Source organism: Parus major, chromosome 7 (assembly GCF_001522545.3).
Source record: "Parus major isolate Abel chromosome 7, Parus_major1.1, whole genome shotgun sequence".
Classification (NCBI taxonomy): domain Eukaryota; kingdom Metazoa; phylum Chordata; class Aves; order Passeriformes; family Paridae; genus Parus; species Parus major.
In genome coordinates, this window is record NC_031776.1 from 8,417,132 (window position 1) to 8,438,434 (window position 21,303).

Sequence of the window (21,303 nt, forward strand, 5' to 3'; positions counted from 1 at the left end):
GCCTTCATCTACTGTTCTTGTCATGGCCTTGGTACCACGCACACAATCACAGCTCTTACTCATTTCAGTAGCAGCAGTGGTTGTTAGATACTGAAAGACATCACGTAGTTGATTTTAAGCTGGTTAAAGGGAGAATGTAGCATGAGTTCATTCCTGGTTTTATCTTCTCCTTGTGTTTCCATTTGGACACAAGTGAAGAAAATATTATATTTTCTCTTCCCACAGTAATTAAATATTTCTACTCTGTTTGTGGAAAAAATGAGTACAATGTTTGCATTAGATACAGTGTTATTTTCCTTCATAAATGGATTGAATTTTACCCAGTGATTTGTTAATTTTTTAAACCTGGAGGAGGCTGTTGCCATTCAAAAACTGCATTGCACAAGGCAGCATCTCTTTTTCTATGATTCATTCCACGACCTGGAACACTCCCGCGTTTCCAGGAGCTGATGCTGCCACAGGAGCTGAAGCATCCGGTGGAATTGTGAATGTGCTGTGATGGGCAGAACTGGGCAGACCTGAGCTGGGGAGAGAGAGAGAGCTGGCAAACAAAGTCACTCTGGTGTCTCCCTGTCCCCTCCCTACTCCCCACTCCCCTGTGCCTGGCATTTGTGGATGCAGCCCATGAGAAGAGAGGTTCCCAAGGAGCTCCTTGGTGCCTGGCTCCATGCCTTTGGAATGCCATGGGCCCCCTAAAGCAGGCAGGCCACAGAGCATCCCCTGCACAATGCCAGGGATAGGCAGCAGCTCAGCACCAGTGCTGACTGCTCATGAGCATCCTGAACACCTTCCATTCATCAGAATTCTGACAGCTTTGGGCAGCTACAGCCTCTTCCCACATAACTGTGTGCCACAACCATCCCCCCGGAAGCAGAATTCAGTGCTAGGAGAAGCAATAGCAGGACATGGCAAATAAAAAGCAAATATTTATTTTTTACCTTGTTAATAATGTTATATGTAAAGGACTAAAGTCAGTCTTGTTTCTCACTTGAAGAATACAGGTTGCCTCACCTTTGACAGTGTTAAACAGCCATCTCAGTCTTTTCAACTAACATTATGATAGCAGTTATCTAAAATGACTTTGGATACAAACAAAATAAGAATTGGATGACAACTACCATCAATTAACAAAGTAAAATACCATATATAAAAGAAAAATTTAAACTGTGATTATATTAGTAAAGACAGTTGCTTATCAGTGTCTATGACAAATGTTTAAATTAAATTTTACTCAGTAGACCAGTAATAGATATTGTAATTATTGGGTAAAGATTGCTTTATCAGTTATATTCCCAGAAGTTTGAAGCATGTGTATATGATCCATAGCAAGATATTGCTGGTGCTTAAAGCAAAACAGATTCTGCAAAGAGGTCCCAGGAGAGTGAAGAGTAGGAACATCCAAACATGCTTTTACTCCACTTACAAATGAAGTGGAGAGATGAGACCTTTCATATTTCCAGCTAAATAACAGACAAAACGACAGTGAAATACTCTGCTAGATGGTAGAGTCCCCTGCATTTCAGAGGCGAGGTGAACAAACCTCCAGATGGGTTAGCTCCAGCACCATATATATATTGCTCAGATGGGGTTGTTCCATGGCACCAAATACAAACACATAAGCCACGAGACACACGGCAAGACCAATTTTAAGATGTTCAGGGTTCAAGTGCCTTAGGTTTTCTGAGATGCAAAAATCTACTGAATTCACTCAGAAATTGTGTCCTGAAAAACAACCCCCCCAAAGAACTGAAAATGAAAAGCCTTCCTGTCCCTTGTGCTGACCTAATTCCACATGCAATACATGGCAATAACAGCCAGGGTTTTTTGGTGATGCCTTCTTGTTTGGGCTCTCCCCACGTTATACCTCAGCTGCCCCTTCCTCAAGCGGTAGTGAGAATTAATTACACAGTGAGAATTAATTACATACTAGCTGAAGACAGCCCAGAACATGGAAATAAGCATTAGGTAAGATTACATTAAAAATATTAGTTATAAATCATGTAGTAGTCTCTGCAGAGCACTGTGCAGTATTGGAACATGAGGCTATTTAGAACCAGAGGAATAAAAGGGTTTGCTCAGGCAAGTCTGTGTTACCTGTTTCAGGCAAACCTCTTTAGTGAACTGAACACATTTGGACTTTTGGTCAAGAGGGACTGGTGCAACAGGTCTGTACAGGACAGGATGAGTGACTTCATAACTTGATATATCCACCAGAGAATTCAAAAGACTAAGAACACCTGCAGCATTTCTAAGTGACTTCCTCTGTTTGGCTCGACCGGTGTACAGTGAAGATAAAAGCAGCTGCAGTTATTAGCTCTGTTTGCATTCGAGTTGATAAACAAAAGTTCTATGTGTATTTGAATAAATCACACATCATGAATTATGAAATTATACAATGTTGCAATGATGAAAATCATTGATTTCTATCTCTGCCTAAGGGCAGGCAGAAAGAACAGAAAAATGAGATTCACTAGGAATACTTCAAAAACTATGTACATTTTTCCTGTGAGAGCAGATCATTACAATAATTTTATTTTTAAGCTAAGACTTGGGTGTATCTAGGACAGCCTTATCTCTTATCTGTCTAGTCTCACACATATGCAATGATATTCACATAATGTCTACACCAGCGAGATACAGTTTTTGAAAATATAACACTTCACTGAGCTCCTGGCAGCACAGATCGCAGTTCTGCACTACATCTTGCACTTAGCACAAGCATCCTGGGGCGAAGTGACATTTGCCTTCTTCACTCTACAAAAGAAAATGCTACTTTACTTCAAACAATTAATGGCATGTTGTGAAGGACTGATTGAAAAACATATATTTTCAATTTTATACGCAATATGGAATAAGATGGAAAAGTACTTCTAAAAGGGTCTAAGCCCTTCCCTAGGGGGAAAAGGTGCACCAAAGTCAATGTGTTGGGGATTTTTGGTGTGTTTAGTTTAATGGCTAATAAACTGGCCTGCAGAAGAGCCTGCCAGTAGGTTTGTCAGTCTGTCTGTCTGTGCCCAGCCCTGGGGAACACACTCTCCTTTAGCATCACACTGATACTGCACACCACATTTAGATGGGGCACACACATCCCCCCTGGGATTTGCAAGGCTTCAGTGGGGAAAAGGAAGCATTAGGGCTAACATGGCATGAATCTGAGCTGCACATGGTCAGTGTCTTAGGAGAGGCACAAGAAGAACCTGCCACCTTCCCCTCTGGGCAGAAGGATATGTGTAATCTTATTGATAATGCTCCTGTGGCCATCACAGCCTCAGGACAGGACTGAGCCAGAGGCTGCAGGGGAAGGGAATATCTTTCCTTAGATCAACAAATGCAGCTGAAGAGTAGACAAGCTGTCAGATATACAAGAATTTTTCTGCTTCTGTTGGAAGCCAAAATCACGGACTCAAGAGTGATATTATTCTTATGGACATTTATAATCTCACCTATCTTGGTCCTTTCCCCACAGTCCCTTCAATGTTCCTTAGGAGATAACTTATCTGTTTTCTCTCCTGTACAAACAATTGCTTTCCCTTTAGCTTTGCTTTCTTTCCCTTAATTATTCAGTTAGCAGCACCTTTTTTTTTTCTCTCAAACATCCACTTAAAATCACATGCAATTTGTTCTCAACTCCCATTAGCTATGAAATTTAATGCTATTCTTTCATAGCAGTAGGGTGTGTCTGAAAGCTCATCCACTTTTTCCCAGGCATCCCAGACTCCAAGAGGGAAAACAGCTGCAGAGTCTGGAGGTGCTTTTGCTGTTCATCCTCTCTTCCTCAGAGAAGAAACAGTTTTCACAAGGCACAGACAACAGTAATGTTGCAGAGAGTAAATGAAATTTTATGGTCAGGAAGTTGCTAGGTAAAGGCCATACATTGTTAATCATTAATTGGTTGTTAAGGTGCATTTACCAGTTGCTAGAAATTCTTCTTTACAAATATCATGAGGGTCCTTAAATAGAATTTATAAATAGAACAAGCAATTAAACATATACACAGAGACTATGCCAACATTCCCTTTGAAGTCAAGGCTGCTTGGTGGAGACAGAGACTTTAATTGTTTTTATTTAAGAAAGAAGGCAACATTTCTAAGTGAGCACTGTGATTCACCATTGTCTTTAGTATTTACAGTCCCACATCCAATAAAAAAATATTGTGCATAATTTATCATTAATGGACATAGAAATACAATCCCATTTTTCATGCCAGTTCATAATCATCTGAACAAAATAGAAAACATATATGCTTTCATAAAATACACTGTAAAAAGTTCACATATTTCAGCAGGATAAATATTAGATCTTATTTGTATTTTACATGGAACTATAAGTAAAAATAGGCCATTCTCTTTTGGAAGTTTTGAGGAAGTTTTTGAGGAATCTTAAATATACCACACAGTTCTCAGTTCTACAAAGTTAAACTGTAGTTCAACAAAAGAACAATCCTTACGTAAGTTTTGATGATTCCTGTTTAAAACAAAAGAAAAGATTTTGTGAGGAATCACATTAACAATTCTAGCAGGCATTTCATTTGTTTTGAATTTCAGACTAAAATAGGATTCAAGTAATCACAGGACTGGCTCAGAATGATTAACACAATATCAAACTCTTTCTCTGAAGAACAAAGAATATTCTGCATGTACCTTCTGTATCCGTACAGCATCGTATTTTCTACATGGCTACATTATCACACTATATATAGAATTAATCATACACAATATTAGAGCACGGGAATGGTCGGAGACACAAGGAAGAAACTAATTCAAAGGAATTCTAGACTCAGCTCAAAGAGCTAGAAAGGTGTATCTGTGCAGTCCTGCCCTGCCCACTGGAAGGGGACAGGATGAGCCCTACTGACACCTTTCACAGCCTTTGGGAGAGGAACCTTTCCAGACATGTGGAAGAAGAGTTAGACACTATGCTTTTTGGGATGGAATAAGCCACAAGCTCACATTGAGCTTAAGTGGCCACCCAGTCTGAGCTTTCTAAATATTTCTAAGGGATGTGCTCCAGCACAAAGGCACTGCATTGGGAGGACTCAGCTGGTGCCACTGACCAAAGTGTGTTTTTTAGAATACAGTAAAAACTGCCAAAATAGCCGTGGGGAAAAAGGAAGCAACTCCATGCATTTCCTACTACATCTTTCCCACTTTATGATCCCAGGTTCCAGATAATCTTTTCAAGTGCAGAAAGTGGAGTGAAAACCAAATTGAATCTTTGTTACAACTGCAGACATGACAGTCAGCAGGACTATTCTGAAAAGGAATGAAGGCCTGCCTATTCCAGCACAAGCATTTTATAAACGTGGATGATAGATCATTATGTATTATAGCATCTCAAAGGTAATAATAGCAATAAGAAATAATTCACAACCAGTGCCCCGTTTATGGCCTCATATTAGTATGACTTAAATGCTGCACAGACCTTGGACTGGCCCTCAAAGAGTGAAAAGTTTTATTCTTTATGAATCTTACACGATGGCTTCTCTTGCTATACGACTGATGTGCCCTTTTGATTTCTATTGTATGAAAATCCACTGGGAGGTTTAGGGTGGTTTTATTGCAGAAATCTATCAGGTCTTATTGGCCTTCTAGGCTGATGAGTAGCAGGTTGTTTCTCACAGCTCTCCTCTCTTCTCTCTCATTGTACCCCTCCGTGAGCTGCTCCGGTGAGGTTTACCACGCTAAATCTTGTTTCACAGGAAGATGTAGGTTGGTTTCTACAGCCTGATGTCTGTGTCACAAAGAATTACATAAGATGTCCTTAAAAATGACAGAACTGGTTGCATTGGATGTCTCTTTTCAGTTCATAAACTTTATTGATTTTTTTCAAATACAAATATGCCATTAAATTCAGAGTCAAAAGCGTCTGGGTATTACAAGCCTCCCATGGAAACAAATGTTCAGATTTTTGGATGTCTTCCAGACAGTTTCATATGTTAGATTGGTGGAAAGCAGGCCTAAAACTGGTGATGCCTGCCAGGATCAATGCAGGATTTGTCTAGAACAGTTGTAAGGAATGTGTGTGAAAGCTGCAGGTTTGAGTGGTGTGTACCTGTCCCATCCTTGGCTTCAGGGTGGCACTTTGGGAGAAAATACAACCCAGAGAAAGCCTGACCCTTCCACTTGCTAGCCAGACAAGAGTTTAATATTTTACACCACTATCATACAGTGTGGGACTGAAGTTCTTCCACAGTTGCTTGATCTTAGAGGCAGAAGGACAGGGAAAAGCCAAGGTCAACAAAAGTTAGAGAGGAACATGTGTGACACCTCACAGTAACCCAAAAATCTAAAATCTAAAATCTTCAGCCTGCTACTACAATGAACTCTTTATGCTAATCCATATATTCTGTTAAAAAAAAAAAAGAAAAAAAGAATGAAACCCTCATTTCTCTAAATTCAAGTGATAGGACATGTGGGGGAGAGAATTTCACAAAACCCTAGGTCCAAAGTTCCTTGCTCTGTAGTCCGAAACTTAATCAGAAATGTAATTTCTATCATGAGAAGTTTGAAGGCAAATGGTCTGTTCTGATCATATGCATTATTAGCTGGATCAAAACTTTTAGGATAAATCATTTGCTTAAAAAATAAAAGATGTTTCACACCCCAAGAATGCAGCTTAAGCTTGGCAAAGTTTTAGTGGGAAAAAAAAAAAAAAAAAAAAAAAAAAGGTGATGAAGGAACTCAAAATCTTTAACTCTTTTTTTAAAAAAAATGGATATTTTCTGTTTTCTTGTTCTGAAATAGTGTTTTAAGCCTACATTTAGCCACAGTTATTTTAGAAAAATATCTAGACAAAGAATATTTCATTTCAGAACATGCCAATTTTTCATATTATTATTAAGCAAACACCAATACAAATTACAGACTTTTCCCTCATATCTCCAGCTATTATGATGTGCTTCTATGCAAATGCATTGTTGTGTTGTACTTTCATTCACCATCCATCTCTCACAGCCTTTCCTTCTAACAAGCCCCTGTTCAACTCATAAAGAGAACATAAACAATTAGCACATGCAGTAAAGTTCAGTAACACCTGAAATGTCTTCCAGCACCCCATATTAATTTAAAAGTAATAACAACGAGAATGTCAACGCATCTTAAAAAGAAGTTATTGCTGCTTGCTACGTGCAGCAGTCTATGATTCATTGGTTGACACAAAGAAAATCTTTTGCTGAAACACTAAGCAGGTTATAAAACACCATTTGCGTGTTACTTTTGCAGTGGCTTTCATCTGTCATTATAAAACCATCCAATTAGGACAACAAAAAGGAGGGCTATATTTTTTAAGTGCTGTTTCTTCCCAAATTAACTGCTTCATTTTGACATAGAACACTTTTGCCTTATAATTTTTCTGAAGCACTACATTTGATTTTTATGTCAAAGAATTGCACAACATATTTTATTTTTGTTTTAAATGGGAGCTATGGGAAATCTGCCCTGATTTACTTGGAACTTGTACGCTTGTGCTACGGTAACACAGAATTTTCAAGCAAAGGCAGCATTTCAACCTCTATCAGCCACACCAGAAAACCACAAACAGAGCATGGTGGGTTCATTCCCTCTGCAATTCCAAGCAGTTTGAATTCTGGCTTTTTATGGGCTTCTGTTAGAACAGTCATTATTTTATTAAATTTCATAAAGTGCCACAAGAAAGGAAACCATGGTCTATAACTTGAGGCAAACATGTAAAATGCCTTTTACTGGTGCACTTACATCAGGCAGATGTAAGTGCACCAGTAGAATGCTTTAGAATGACAGAAAGAGCAAGAGTTCTCCAAATCTGCATCCAGCTTCTGGTTTGAATTATAAATGCGCTCTCTCAGGAAGCAGGTCAAGGCATTTTTCATCCCAGAGATGAACAAGCACCACAAAACCGAGCACACTTGCTCATTCAGGAGTTGCTTTGTGCATTTCTGAAAAGCTGATATGTTTGGGTATAATATTTGTTCTTTTGTTCTAAATTAAATTAAAAAAAAATATATATTTTAGACATTCTCATGTTTTCCTATCTCATGTTTTTTCTAATTCTGTAAGGTTTTTTTCTTTATAGTGCTTCAAGACTAACTATGAATAAACCATGACCTCTCTCCAAGATCCTTTGGAGATGGTCTCCTACTATAAAGTATTTCTTGGGGCATATTTAAAATACATAGCATGTCTAATGAGGCAAGGTGGGGTTTTGTTGTAGCCACATACTTTTGGCAGGATCCTGCTCCTCACGTTGTAACTATGGAGGGTTTTTTTGCTGTTTTCTCTGCCTAACATTTTGTTCTGCTCTTTCAAGTTTTAACTGTCCAAACCACCTGGTACACGGTATGAAACTGCCTTCTCTGGAAGAACACAGCTTAATTAGCCCCTACATGGTATTTATCCTGCTTATTCCTCTGCCAGTGAGGAAGCAAATCATCTGACAGAAATGTCCCAAATGTGTTTCTGTTTAAATTCCAATTTGCCTCTTTCTTGCACACACTTCAGAAAGAGTCTCCAACTTGCACAAAGCTCTTCTGCTGTCAATCTTATTCACAGCACAACACGTTGTGAACAGGAGATTTACTGGGTCTCTGTGAGGAAAAATTACATGCACACATCCCTTTGTTCTCTTTTTCTTTCTTTATTCCTCATTACTGTTGTGGGGTCTACTGATTGTCCTGCAAGAGTGTTTATGCTTCAAAGTTAGAATTTTTTTGGCCAGCTGGTCCAAAAGAGCTTTTTAGGTAACACAGCAATGCTCTAATCCTTGGGAAGTTGTGGCAAGCTATATTTAAAGGATTTATGTGCCTGACTGATAACAAATTAATTAAAATCAAATGAGCAGCAATATTCTTTGTGCCTTCACATAGTGTCTGGAACCCAATTAATAAAAGAAAAGAAAATTCTTAGAGAATAAAAGTTAAGTGTCAATACTGAATCCTCCAGGATTCAGGAATAGAAGGGGGAATTCTTTCACTAATATCAGTGGATTTCTTTCAGGGAGTGAATTTCCAGTGTTTCTGGACCAAAATGTTGCTTTCCTGTCAGGATATTATATAGATAAAATGGTAGAAGCTATCCTTTTTCCTTGCTCTAAAACTATTTGAGATATTTTTTTAAAATATATTAGCTTTCTTTACGATTTTCATTACTATTCCAAGACTAAAACTACCTAAAGAATTTATGTCACAGAAGAAGCCTTATGGAAATCTGTATGTTACAGTCCAATGCCCCATCTAAGAAGGTTCAGAATAAAGTACACATAAAAGGTTTGAGGCAGTGGAATAATTTCAAAACACTTTTCAGAGTCAAAAGCAATTTAAAATGTTTATAGCACCTTTATATTTTTGCTGTGAGTGCTCCAATTTGGGTATCAGTCAAGCTGAATGCTCCCAGCAAAGTATAGGGCAAACTTAACTTATTTGCAAATATAACCATCAAAAAGGAAAATAAAAAGATAGGTCAGGAAGGCCAGCTGGGGGAGAATAACACCCCAAAAATAAAAACAGCTACGGATATAGAGCTGAGACGAGAAGAAATAAAAGTGAGAGTCTCTTGCCATGAAAATAAACAGAAGGAAATGAAGCTATAAAATCTCAGCAATAGCTGGATATTTAACACCAGTCAGAAATGTTCTCCTTCCAGAATGTTCTCACTTGCACATGTCTGCACACTTTTTTTTGTATGGCAAAACTTTTTGAAGGGGGCTACTATTTTTTTGCAGACTGCTAAGGAGAAAGGAGATGTCTGTCACACCTTCTCCTGCAGTCAGCAAGGGTCCAGCACAGGAATTAGAGTATATCCCAAGCCAGGCAGGGAGAGGAGGGCAAACCAAGCTGCTGCATCCAAGACTTTAATGCATTGACCCTCTCTGCCCATCTCCCACCCCTACATCCATGGGAAGTGCCCTGTTCCTCAATACCCTGACACTCTTAGCTACTGCCAGTTTTGCTCTCCAAGCACAGCACCTCTCCCTCCTACATCTCCAGACAGTCAATCTCATTGAATCTCCATGGTAAATGGCCACCCAGCCCACTTTCCTGCTAGGTCTGCACAGCCAAAAACGCTGCTGTCCCAATGTTACTAATGTGCCTCACCAGTCATTAATTTGTGTTTGTACCTTTGGGCCAATAACTAAGTGGTTTAATACATAGATTTACTTGCTTGGCTGTAATTTAGCAAAAAAGCAGCCTCACTTGAGGCCAGCAGCAACACTTAAGTTATGCTGGTCTGATTCCCACAGCAGTATCCTGGCAAACATATCTTTTTTCATTGTTTTTGTTGTTGTTTTTGTTGGTTCTTGTTTTTATATTTGGGGTTTTTTTCAGTTTGTTTGGCTTGGGGTTTTTTTTTGGTTGTGTGGGGTTTTTGGTTTTGTTGTTTTATTGTTTAGTTGTGTTGTGGTTTTTTTCCTTTGCTTGGGTTTTGGTGTTTTGTTTATTTTTTGTAGGCAATATTCAGCCCCTAAGCAATACTATAAAGTTAAAAACCTCAAATGATAAAAGACACAATCTGCTTTATAAAGCCAGTTACAGAAGAATTAGACAACTTTAACTAAGTGCAGCAATGGAAGACAGCACTGATAACATTTTCACTCATGCTGACTTCAGCATGAAGATAACAATTCATCTTCCAGCCTGACCATGGGCACGTAGAGCTCTAAGGTCTTTTCCCTGGGGAAAGTTTGTTACATCAGCAACAACCTCTCAACAAAGTGAAAAAAACAAAGGAAGACACACTTAGGAAAACATCTTAGAATGTGAGTACAAAGGAGTAATAAAACCAGCAAGAATAAACAAGGTTTCAGAAGTGGTGTTTTCCTTCTGGCTGTAGCTCCTCGACAGCCAAATCTGTTCTACCACAAAGCCCGAGCACGGAGCTCACGCATCACCTACACCCCAGATGATGGGGTCCTGTTTTTGGGACTCACATCAGGCTTTCTGCTGGTGCCAGGGTGAATCTCTCTGCCAGCAGAGGCTGTGCACTCACAATCTGCACACCAGACGTGCTTCACCTTTGCACCGCGCCAACACAACGTTCCCAGACTTCGCTGGAAAACAATGGGAATGCCACACGCCAACGTGGGGTTTATTTCTGTATCCTACAATTCATTTCTGCAACCCTGTTTGGTTACCTAAGAAACAGCCCCTGGGTAAAATTTGGCTGATTATGTTGTCAGGTTGATTGTCACTACTGTGGGTAGAGCTTCATGGGGTATGTGCACATGTGGGATGCACAAAAAATTAAAATAAACACTTGACAATTTTGGTTCCATTTTAGTAGCATTATGGAAAACAAAAAATGAAAACGGGGACAAATTACACTTTTAAGAAGTTTATTAGGATCTTTATTATATTTTGAGCTTAACCTAGCCAAAGGAAAAAAAAAAAAGAGAATAGGCCTTCATGCAGAAAGAAAGGTATTTTTAGAAAAGCAATCTGTATTGGAAGGCTAATAACACAGTAACTTTACAAACTCTGCAAGATTGTAGTAAGTACTGAACTTATTTTCAAATAACAGCAGTGCTCATTGCTTTCATTTATCATTGCCTTACACAAAATATTGAAGCATAACAGCCTTATTTAGTGAATTTCCAGCGTTAAAATCTCTAAATGACTGATTATTTGGGCACTGGAGATATGTGCAATTTTACTTGCAGCCCACATTATTTAGATTCAAAGAACTTGCTAAACAAAAAACAAATAGCTGGTTGGGAGATGAAAACCCTGTTCTTAACCACATGTAATACAGATTTTCTATGACCAGTCTCTTCTCTCCCATGTAAACAAAGCAATCACATCAAATAGAACTAATTCTGAAGATACGGTGGTGAGGAATATAAAAAAGAGGAAGAAAATAAAGAACATCACTTTAATTACCACAGACCTGATAAAACAGATTGTTATCAGGGTTCTGATAATATTGCAGAAATTGCTGAGAAGCATCCTTTCTGAAAGGTTTCTAAGTCGGGATAAATATGGGCACCAGACAACAGGCTTTTGTCTGCAATCTAAACACATTTTCCTTTATTATGATCTGCCAGCATTTCTTACAAATGTTGTTTCACTCTCTTTCTTATGGTTCTAACTACAATGGGGATCTGCTGAGCAAAGTTATGACATATAACCCCTTTTCCACCCTTTGTGTAAGATGGGAGTGGTTTGTGCTACCACTGCATCTGAAATCTCAGAAAGGATGCTGACAGCAGCACATGCTTCTGTGATAACTAATACTGATAATATATGGCTTTGGGTGGAGAAGGAGGATTGTTTTCAAGCACTTCAGCATCAGTTTTCCTAGTGTAGGTGCAGAATGTTTTGACCAAGGACAGAAGTGCACACAGTAAAACCAGAAATCCCTGGGGAATGAGCCACTGATGACTCTAACACTGGGGAAGAACAATCAGTCTTGTTTGCTTGTCCTAAGCATGGCACACTTGCTCCTAAAACGTTCTTCTTGCTGGCAATTAGCCAAAGGTTTCTGGTGCAAGTCCCTACAAGGTCAGTTATTTTTTCCTCTCATTAAAAAATAATGTCAGAAGCACTGTAGCATGGTGGCTCGACAGCCCAATGTATCCTGCTTAGAGCTCTGGCCTTCTGCTCTCAAGCACCAGTTGGGGACCAAAATGTACTGCAAAACCTCAATGAATTTCCAGGTCTGCTGCACTGGAACAGAGAGGGGTCTTTGGGTTTTGATATTATGAAGATATTTTGCTTTTGGGAAGGTAAACAGACCATATGTTTGGAGAGATGACTGACTTCTGCAGGGATTTGAAAGTGCACAGATCTATTTTGTTGATTATTTCTGTAATGAGGATAGAGTGAATAAACACATTACCAAAAATCCAATGTACTGCAAGAGTGCTCCACATGAGAGTATAACTCTATGGTGTACAACATTTATTGCTTGACATGATGTATTAATGGACAAGCTACCTGAAAAGAATCTTATTTATCAAAATATGTTAAGATTTCACCATTGTTTCCTCCTACTCTGCAATACAATTTTTTTTATTTTTAAAAATTTGTCTCAGGGGAGATGGAGCTTGGAGAAGAAGAAAAAAAATGAACTAAGAGTTGAACCAAACTCTTCTGGTTGTCCAGTAAACCCAGTGACTTGTGCAGTCACCTGCAAGACAGGGATAAACATAAGCTCACCCTCTGTATATAAAGAAAGAGAATGAACCTGGTTTCATGTCTCCATCTTACAGGAGGCCTCAGAGTTTGAGGCCACAGAATTGGCCTTGGGGTTGTCCTGTGCAGGGCCAGGAGCTGGACTCAAACATTCTTGTAGTCCCTTCCCACTCAGGATATTCTATGATTCTATTAAATTTTCCTTGGTCCATTTAATCAAGATTGAATCAATTCTATTAAGCAGAACAGAGACTGAGTCTATGTCTGGAAAAAAAAAAATAGGGTTTAAATCTTGTTTCTTGGTACAGACTAGTGAAAGAAAGTTGCTCAAACAACCAAACTCTTAGGAAAAGCACTGAGAGAAAAGAGAAATATGAGGAGATGGAACCCAGGATTTGGAGATGGAACCCAGCATTTATGGCTGATGAAGCCTGGAAGAAGTAAATAACAGGTTATATTTGGATATCCTCTTCTACCATAAAGTATCCAGAAGATTCTTGCACTTATGAAAAGGTGATTATCTGGCTGTAAGAAAGGCCCAGCTGCTCCTTGGCTGCTGTTCCAGGGCAGTATGTGGGCAGGAGGAAATCTCTGTTACAGGGCTCTGGAGAGGACTGGCAGCAAGGAGCAAACTGCTATAAATGAAAGAGATGTTTGGCTGCATTAAGCCATTTACTTCTGTGATTGTCACAATTAAACCCTGCATTTCTCCAAGCCAACTCACATAAGAACATGGATTTCACTGTCTAGGACACAGCCTTTTGTGTATATATTTCCCTAGCACTGCAGAACAGGCCATGACCTTGGTTTACACTGACTGCAAATTATATTTACAGTACACTGAACAAACAACAATTCACAGCGCTCTTTTAGCACAATTAGTTGCATCAGTATGTAATTCAAAATAACTTCAGAGCTCCAGTGAATGGCTTCAAACAGAGCAAGGCTGCATCTTTAGAGGTGATCCCATTTTTCCCCTCTGTGCTCCATGAAGGTGTGCTCTTACGTTCAGAGTTTCCAGACAGGTGTTTCCCAAAAGTTTGAGCTCTCAAGAAGAGAACCTTACAACCCTCCATCAAAGACTGAAGGGGGAGCTTGGTTAAGCCTTTCTCTACAATGCTGGGGACAGGTCTATTTTCTACTGCTGTTTTATTTCTACAGCTGATGATTAAATAACCCACCGTGCAGTTGCCTTATGGCAGTCAGTACAAAATTAAATATTTCCCCATGCAGAGTTCATTAGACATCAGAGTTTCCTAGTTAATTCGTTAGGCCTCCATGAATTCCCAGGGAATATTATAAAATTATAATTTTGGTCTATTCTCCTCCAACCTATTACAGAATACATTTCATTTTCCCATATCTAAAGCATAGTGAATGAACCTTTTAGAGGAGAAAACACATCTGGATCTCATTTACATTTCTTTTCATGCAGATCAACATAACAAGATGAATTCAATCCTTCAATATTCTTTATTCAGGGAAGGAAAAAATCAAAATGAAAGAAATACTAGATTGCTCCTCCTACTACATTGCATTACTGATTTTTTTTTTTTCCCCCCATTTTGCTCCTTGCAGCTTTTAAGGCAAGAGTCCTATTTCAAATTACACAGCACCTCCTGGAGAAGGGAAAGAGCATCTGGAGGAATGAAGAAGCTGCCAAGTCAAATTCACGCCTTAAAGCCCCAGACATGCTCTTCAACACTGCCTGTGCTCAACTGGCTGAATTCAGCCTTGTAACTGCTTTCCACATGAGAAATGATATTTTCACCTACACGCTGTAAAAAAGCCTCAGTTTAGACGTGGCAAGTTGGCTCATGGGGACAACATCAAGACCAGGCAAATAAGAGAAGAGTTACCCTTCTGAACCCTTAAGGGACTTGGTCAAGTCCAGAAAAATATGAATTCCGCACACTCAATTTTGAGTAGTGTAGAGCACTTGATTTTTAGGTTATTTCCCGTCTTCCAACAAGTTCCAACCCATTTAGCAGATGTAGAGGTGAGAGAATGGGCTGAAGGGAAGCCCATGGAGCTCTATAAAGATTCCCCCATCATGTTCCAGGTGCCTGTGGGGAAGGAGCAGTTGAGAAAGGGCAGGACTTAATGAACTCATATCAGCTCTCAGGTTGCAAGGGGAGAATAAGGAGGATAAATGGTCTCTCTTTCCTGAGCAGTTAACTATCTTCAGTAACTTTGGCACAACTAACACAACCTGTTTTATTGGACCCATACACCCTCCTCCTCACCTCAGGGAAAAATAAGGAGATAATTTGGACAAAACTGGTGTTAAAAAAAAATAAAAATAGTTCAAACAGAATCTGTAAACTGTCATGGTATTAAAATGCTCCCCAGCAGATCTGGTAAGGTGGGAAAAGGCTCCACTTGGCTTTAATGGGTATAAGATCTCTGAGGAGATTTACCTGAGAGTAGCACACACCTTGCCTTCACACACATTGTAGATGTCTGAACAGCTTTGTAACACATTTTGTGCAAAATACATAGCCTTCATAAATATCAGTCTTTCTTCATTCCAATACAAGGTCCTAAAGCACTGGATATGCTTCTCATCTCACCAGCAGTTGTGTCACCACTTGCCCCTCCTGAACTGCTCTACCACCAGTGATGAACTTGAACCTCGGTTCTCAATTTCCCAAAAACACCCAGAATATTTTCAAGAACACAGATATATTTACTGAAGTCAAAATTCTCTTTTTGCCAATACTAAAGATGGGCTTAAAATTTATTGCTAATGCTATGCTGAGGTAAGTGGCTTCTCTCATAACAACCAGTTTGACTAAATCAGGGTACATTTTATCCTGAATTTTCATATATTCAAGTGAAGCTGCACACAGAGAAGCAAACATATATACAAAAACATGTGCATGTCTTTGGTTCTGTGTATTTATCTGTCATGCTTACTCATTTAGGTGTGAGTCCGGTGACAGATATAAAACAGAAGCCAATTCCAAAAAAGTAAATCAAAAAACATTCAAGCTTTCCAGAGCAGTGGATAAAAGAATTAATCTTTAAGGTTTACTGAGCTCTCAGGGATCAGATTTAGATTAATTCAGACAATAGAGTTGCTTAGTGTTTCATTTAACTTCAGCAGTCTTCGTTATAAATAAGAGTAACATACCACACGCTAGATAAGCCCAGCCTGAATCCCAGCTAGGAAGCACGAGGTACCCATGCACCTCCTGTCCTTGTGCTGAGCTCTCTGTAGCACTGATCACCACAGTCTGCAGCAGGACAAAACCTGCAGCTGTACAGTTTCCAAATTTCCAAAAGGCAAAGCTACTCACTGGAGCAATATCCTGGCTATTAGTGCTGGGCTTTGCTTTCCCAATTGCCATTGCCCTGTTCACACTCCAAGTACCATTGGCTGACCAAATATTAGCACACTTGACCTTAAACAATGACAGAGTGAAACACGGGGGGGGGGAAAAATAGTAATTTCTTTCAAATATAAGGTGCCAAATACTTTCTGACCCCGCTGTGGATGTGTGAAAAACATGAAAAATGGTGTGCAAATTCCCATTTTTCCCCACTTGCTTCTCCACATGTCAGAAAAGGGGTCGTGCTAAAGTTCTGTGTCCTAAAAAATAGTATCAAGCACGAAGAGGCACACCAAGCACACTTCATAATGCACAACAAAGCCGTGGGGATCCCACAGAGCTGTGGGGTCATTCCTCAGAACCTTGACAACTGGCCCACTGCTGTTAACTGATACAGAGAGCTGTTTCACAGAGCATTCCTGTAGGAAAGAGGAACAGGACCATGACATACAAATGCCTGGAAAGATGTGATAGCCCCAGTTTCTCACTGCATGGAGAGTCCTGTCTCCCCAGAGCAGATTTCACAATCCACTGCAGCACCTCTGAAGGGAACAAAGTGCTGTGCTAATGTTTCTCTGCTCTTCCTCCTGAAACTGCTTCACACACACCTGAGATACTGACAAGAAAATATGCACTGTTTTGTCTTCAGTAGCTGATCTTGATATATTTGTAACAATCTCAATTAGAAGATTTTGATGGCTCTGTTATGAAACGATCTCTTTGTAGCATCCCTCAAATTTATGCACTTCACCACTCCTGACTTCTATGCCTTTTGTTCTTCTTTTGTTACGGAGAGAACAATAACAGTGGAGTATACTGACACAAATTAGAACAGCTTATTCTCATTAACTTCTCCAAGGAAGAGAGCAGAGACTGAGCAGTATCCACAGCAGCTCTCTCCAGTGCTGATTTATGTCACAGAATTTCAGTCCATGAAAAATGCGTGTGTGAGATCGCTTGCACGGAAACAAACATAAAGCAACTGCCTGGCTGAAACCTGCTCACTTCCAATCCTGTGCTAGGAGAACAAGGAACATTTACATTCTTGCTGCCATCCCTTGTGCCCCTGTAAACTCTGCCTCCTCCTTTTCTTCTTGCCGCAGGGATACCTCTGCTCAGTGCTTCTGTGCTTTGTGTGCTGAACCAGTGCTACCAGCACAGGGCTGGGGGCTTGTTTTAGCCAGAACACACGTGCAGGGGAAATGGCTGGGTTTACAGGTGCCTGCTGTCCCTGAAAGTGGTTCATGGGGCACAATTAAATCTCCTCCTCTGCCTGCCTTTGCAGCTGCTACACGGTGGGACCCTGAAACCTGCCCAGGTCACCAGCATTTCCAATGCTTGCGGCTAAACAAAGCCATTAATTCACAAGGATTTGTTTCCAGGTTTCCTTCCCTTTCCCCATAAACAACTGTTGACAGGTCTCTAAAATCCATTCACACTGAATTGCTTCGCTAATTTGCATATGCAAATAGAAGCAATTCAAAGTTAAGTGTCAATTTCCATAAACATTACAATATCTGGCTTGTAAATATACACGTACATGTGAAATACTATGCCTAATTAGACCTCAAGAGTATACATAAATAACTTTTATTGTTTTTTTTAATTTTGAACCTAAGCTTTCAGGCACTTGAACTCCAAAAACAAGGGTTTATTGGTTGCATTGTGAAACATATTCTACATCTGATCCTTTAACTTTGGGAGCTGTGGAATGATGCTAATTTAAACTAATTTACAGAATGAAATAATTTTGCAAGAGCTCCTTTCTCCACAGGTCATTTTTGTTACTTGGGACTGGACAAGAATAATAGATCAATGCTAAATAAGCCTTCTGCTAACAATTCCAGGTCTACATGGTGATGGCTCATGGTTTACTTCAGGGAAGTATGTGCTAGATTTCTAAGCAGCAAGATACCTCTGGCTTTAAAACGAGAGCTTTTTGGGAATCACATGCCAGCTTTTGTTATAGGTAGATAAAAATATGAAAAGATCTGGTTCCACAGTATACATAATATTTCTGTGCTTATTAGCTATCATTACAGACATTATGGTTCTTCCCTCAAAGCTTATGTCAGATTCAGTTCTAATGAAGTCAAAGTTGACTCATGTAAAGTTGGATACACCTCAAACAAAGCTTATTCCTATTCTCACAAATACTTCTCTTTTCTTCTCTCAAGGTTTTAAGTGAAAACACCAAAACCTCATCACACAAATTGACCATTCTTACCATTTTAAAGAATATGCATTTTCTTCAATTCAAGAAGAAAAAGGGACAGGCAGACACATGACTACAAAAAGTAGTCAATGACATATGTACAGGATTGGTCATTTACCAATATGTATTTAATGCTTGTATCCCTTTTGTTTCTACTAACACAATTATGGGTTGTTTGGAGCGAGTGAATAAATAACATGGTACAAAATTCATATTCTGTCATATATGAAGAACTAAGTTTGAAACTGAATCTTAAATTTGCACACACAATCAGCTCCTGTATAAAAAAAAAATATACCTGACTTTGTAAATTTTTCAGGCCAGGACTACCCCATTGTTTTACAAAATAACTTGTGCAAGTTATGGGATATTGACAATGGCCACACACCTTTAGGTTTTATTGCTTTTGATAGGCCATTTTCTAGTTGCAGCCAAACAAGAAAACCTTAACTACTGTGTATACAAACACCAATGTTCAATCAATCAATCAATCAATCAATCAACACCTAATATTCTAAAACACTTACTGTATATATGGACAATTTCTTTTTTCATAAAGCCTTCCTGTATATATTTTTTGAAGAAAAAAGAAAATTCAGCTTTTAAGATGACAAGAAAAAAATTTGGAGGCAAATTTTGGAAGTATTTTAGAAATAAAGGGGAGAAGGTACAAAGGTAAAATACAGTATGAGTATTAGAGATGCTATGGAGCCTAACGCTAGTGACGCTGGTGAAACACACATGGGAGACTCACTGAGTGAAAGAAAGAAGGCACAGGAAGGCAGGGAAGAAAAAAAATAAATCAGTGTTTCTAGAGAGCCAATGTGGTCCTTGTGGTATTTGTGACAGAAGCACAGTATTGTTCTTGTTATTTTAAAGAAAGATAAAGAGAACACTGTTTCCTGTTTCTGGCATTTCTCCTGTGAAACTACCATGGATACATTTGCAAACTCCTTGGATTTCTCATTTTAATCAGGACCCAGTAGGAAATGAGGCTAATACATTTCTTCTGTGGCATTATGCTGCCACATCCATCCACAGAGTTCTAAAGCATACATGTTTCACAACACATCAGAGTTCAGCTCACCTGACAGAAGGCAAATATGACAAGTTTCAAAAATAGCAGCACAGCTAAACTGCAATTTTCCCCTCTAACCAGCATGTCCTAATCTCTCAGCTTTGATCTCCTCTTCATCTGGGAAACCTGACACTAAACACTGCAGGCAAATTTGTTTCTCCCAGCTGCAAGCGCTTCCTTTGGGACAAGGCAGGAGTGAAACTGGGGTTTATCTTTCTCCCATGCCTAAGCTTAAACTTGTACTGCAGAAGGGCACCCATTCCACAGTCTGGGGAGCTTTTAAGAGATAAATCCCAGTGGAGATGACACAAAAAGCAACTAAAGATTTACAGTTCCAGCTAGCTTACAGTCATGCATGACTATACCTGTCGCCTGTACCTTTCTCTGGCTCACAGCTGAGCTGTGGGAGAGTTTGGCCATCCAGCCCTGGATGAGTATGGCCAAGGCACGCTCTGATCACTGGGCACAGCTGCTGAGAATCCTTTGGGGATGTTTCACTTGTAACACAACAACTTTCTACACACACCAGGGGTGATAAAATAGGGACAGCCACCACCACAACCCACAGCCTTACATCACTTGTTACTGCAGGCAATAACTGCAGCCATGTTACTGGGCATGACCCTCCTTCAAGAATACAGCAGCACAAACAAAAAGCAGCTCTTCAATGAGACAAGATCTCAGCACTATCATCTTCATCTTTATCAAATATACTAACCACAACTGAAATTAAACACTAGGCACTTCCCATAGGTCTGCCTGTCAGATGCACAGACCCACTCAAGCACCTGTGTGATCTGCATGTTCAAAGGCCTTGAAAAACACTTTTTTTCCCAGAGAACTCATGTAATTTTCTTCCTTTTCTATGAATTGGGAATGGTAGATCCTCAGAAGCCACACAGCACCTAGACATTTTCTAAATGCTCCCTGAAATCCATGATTGTTTTACAGTCATCTCCTCAGAGGGCACGCTAGAAGTCTATTCATAAAGTATGAAATTTGGTTAGTCCCCAGTGGAATCTCCACTTTGAGACAAAGATAAATATATAACTACCTAATGGCTAATTAAGGACTAACGTGCTAATTAGTGTTATAATGAATTTTTTAAACACTTACAGAAATAATTAGACCAGGTATCAAGATACAGCAAGCATAGACATGACTTATACATTGAGGATAAAATCTGAATCAGCCCTTTCTTGAAGTTACCTACATTTAACACCTTGGCATGACTGCTATCAATGGCTCTGCTTTTTCAGAAGTTAATTCAAGTCATCTCTGAAAGTGAGGCAGGTACTCTTTGGGTTCTAAATTGTACATATTTGTACATTTTAAATCCATCAGGCACTGCATTTCAACCAAGGAGAGAAGAGATTACTTACAGAGGTACTCTGATGCATCAAAAAAAAAAGTAATCAAACATAAAGGCAGAAATACATTACAGATAAACTGTTTTTGGATAGTGCATTCCAAATTATGGAATCACATAACCTTGAAAATTAAAAACCTTGAATACATTAAATTAAGGAGAGTATGAAATTTATGAGAGGATTCTCAGGGTTATACCATCTTT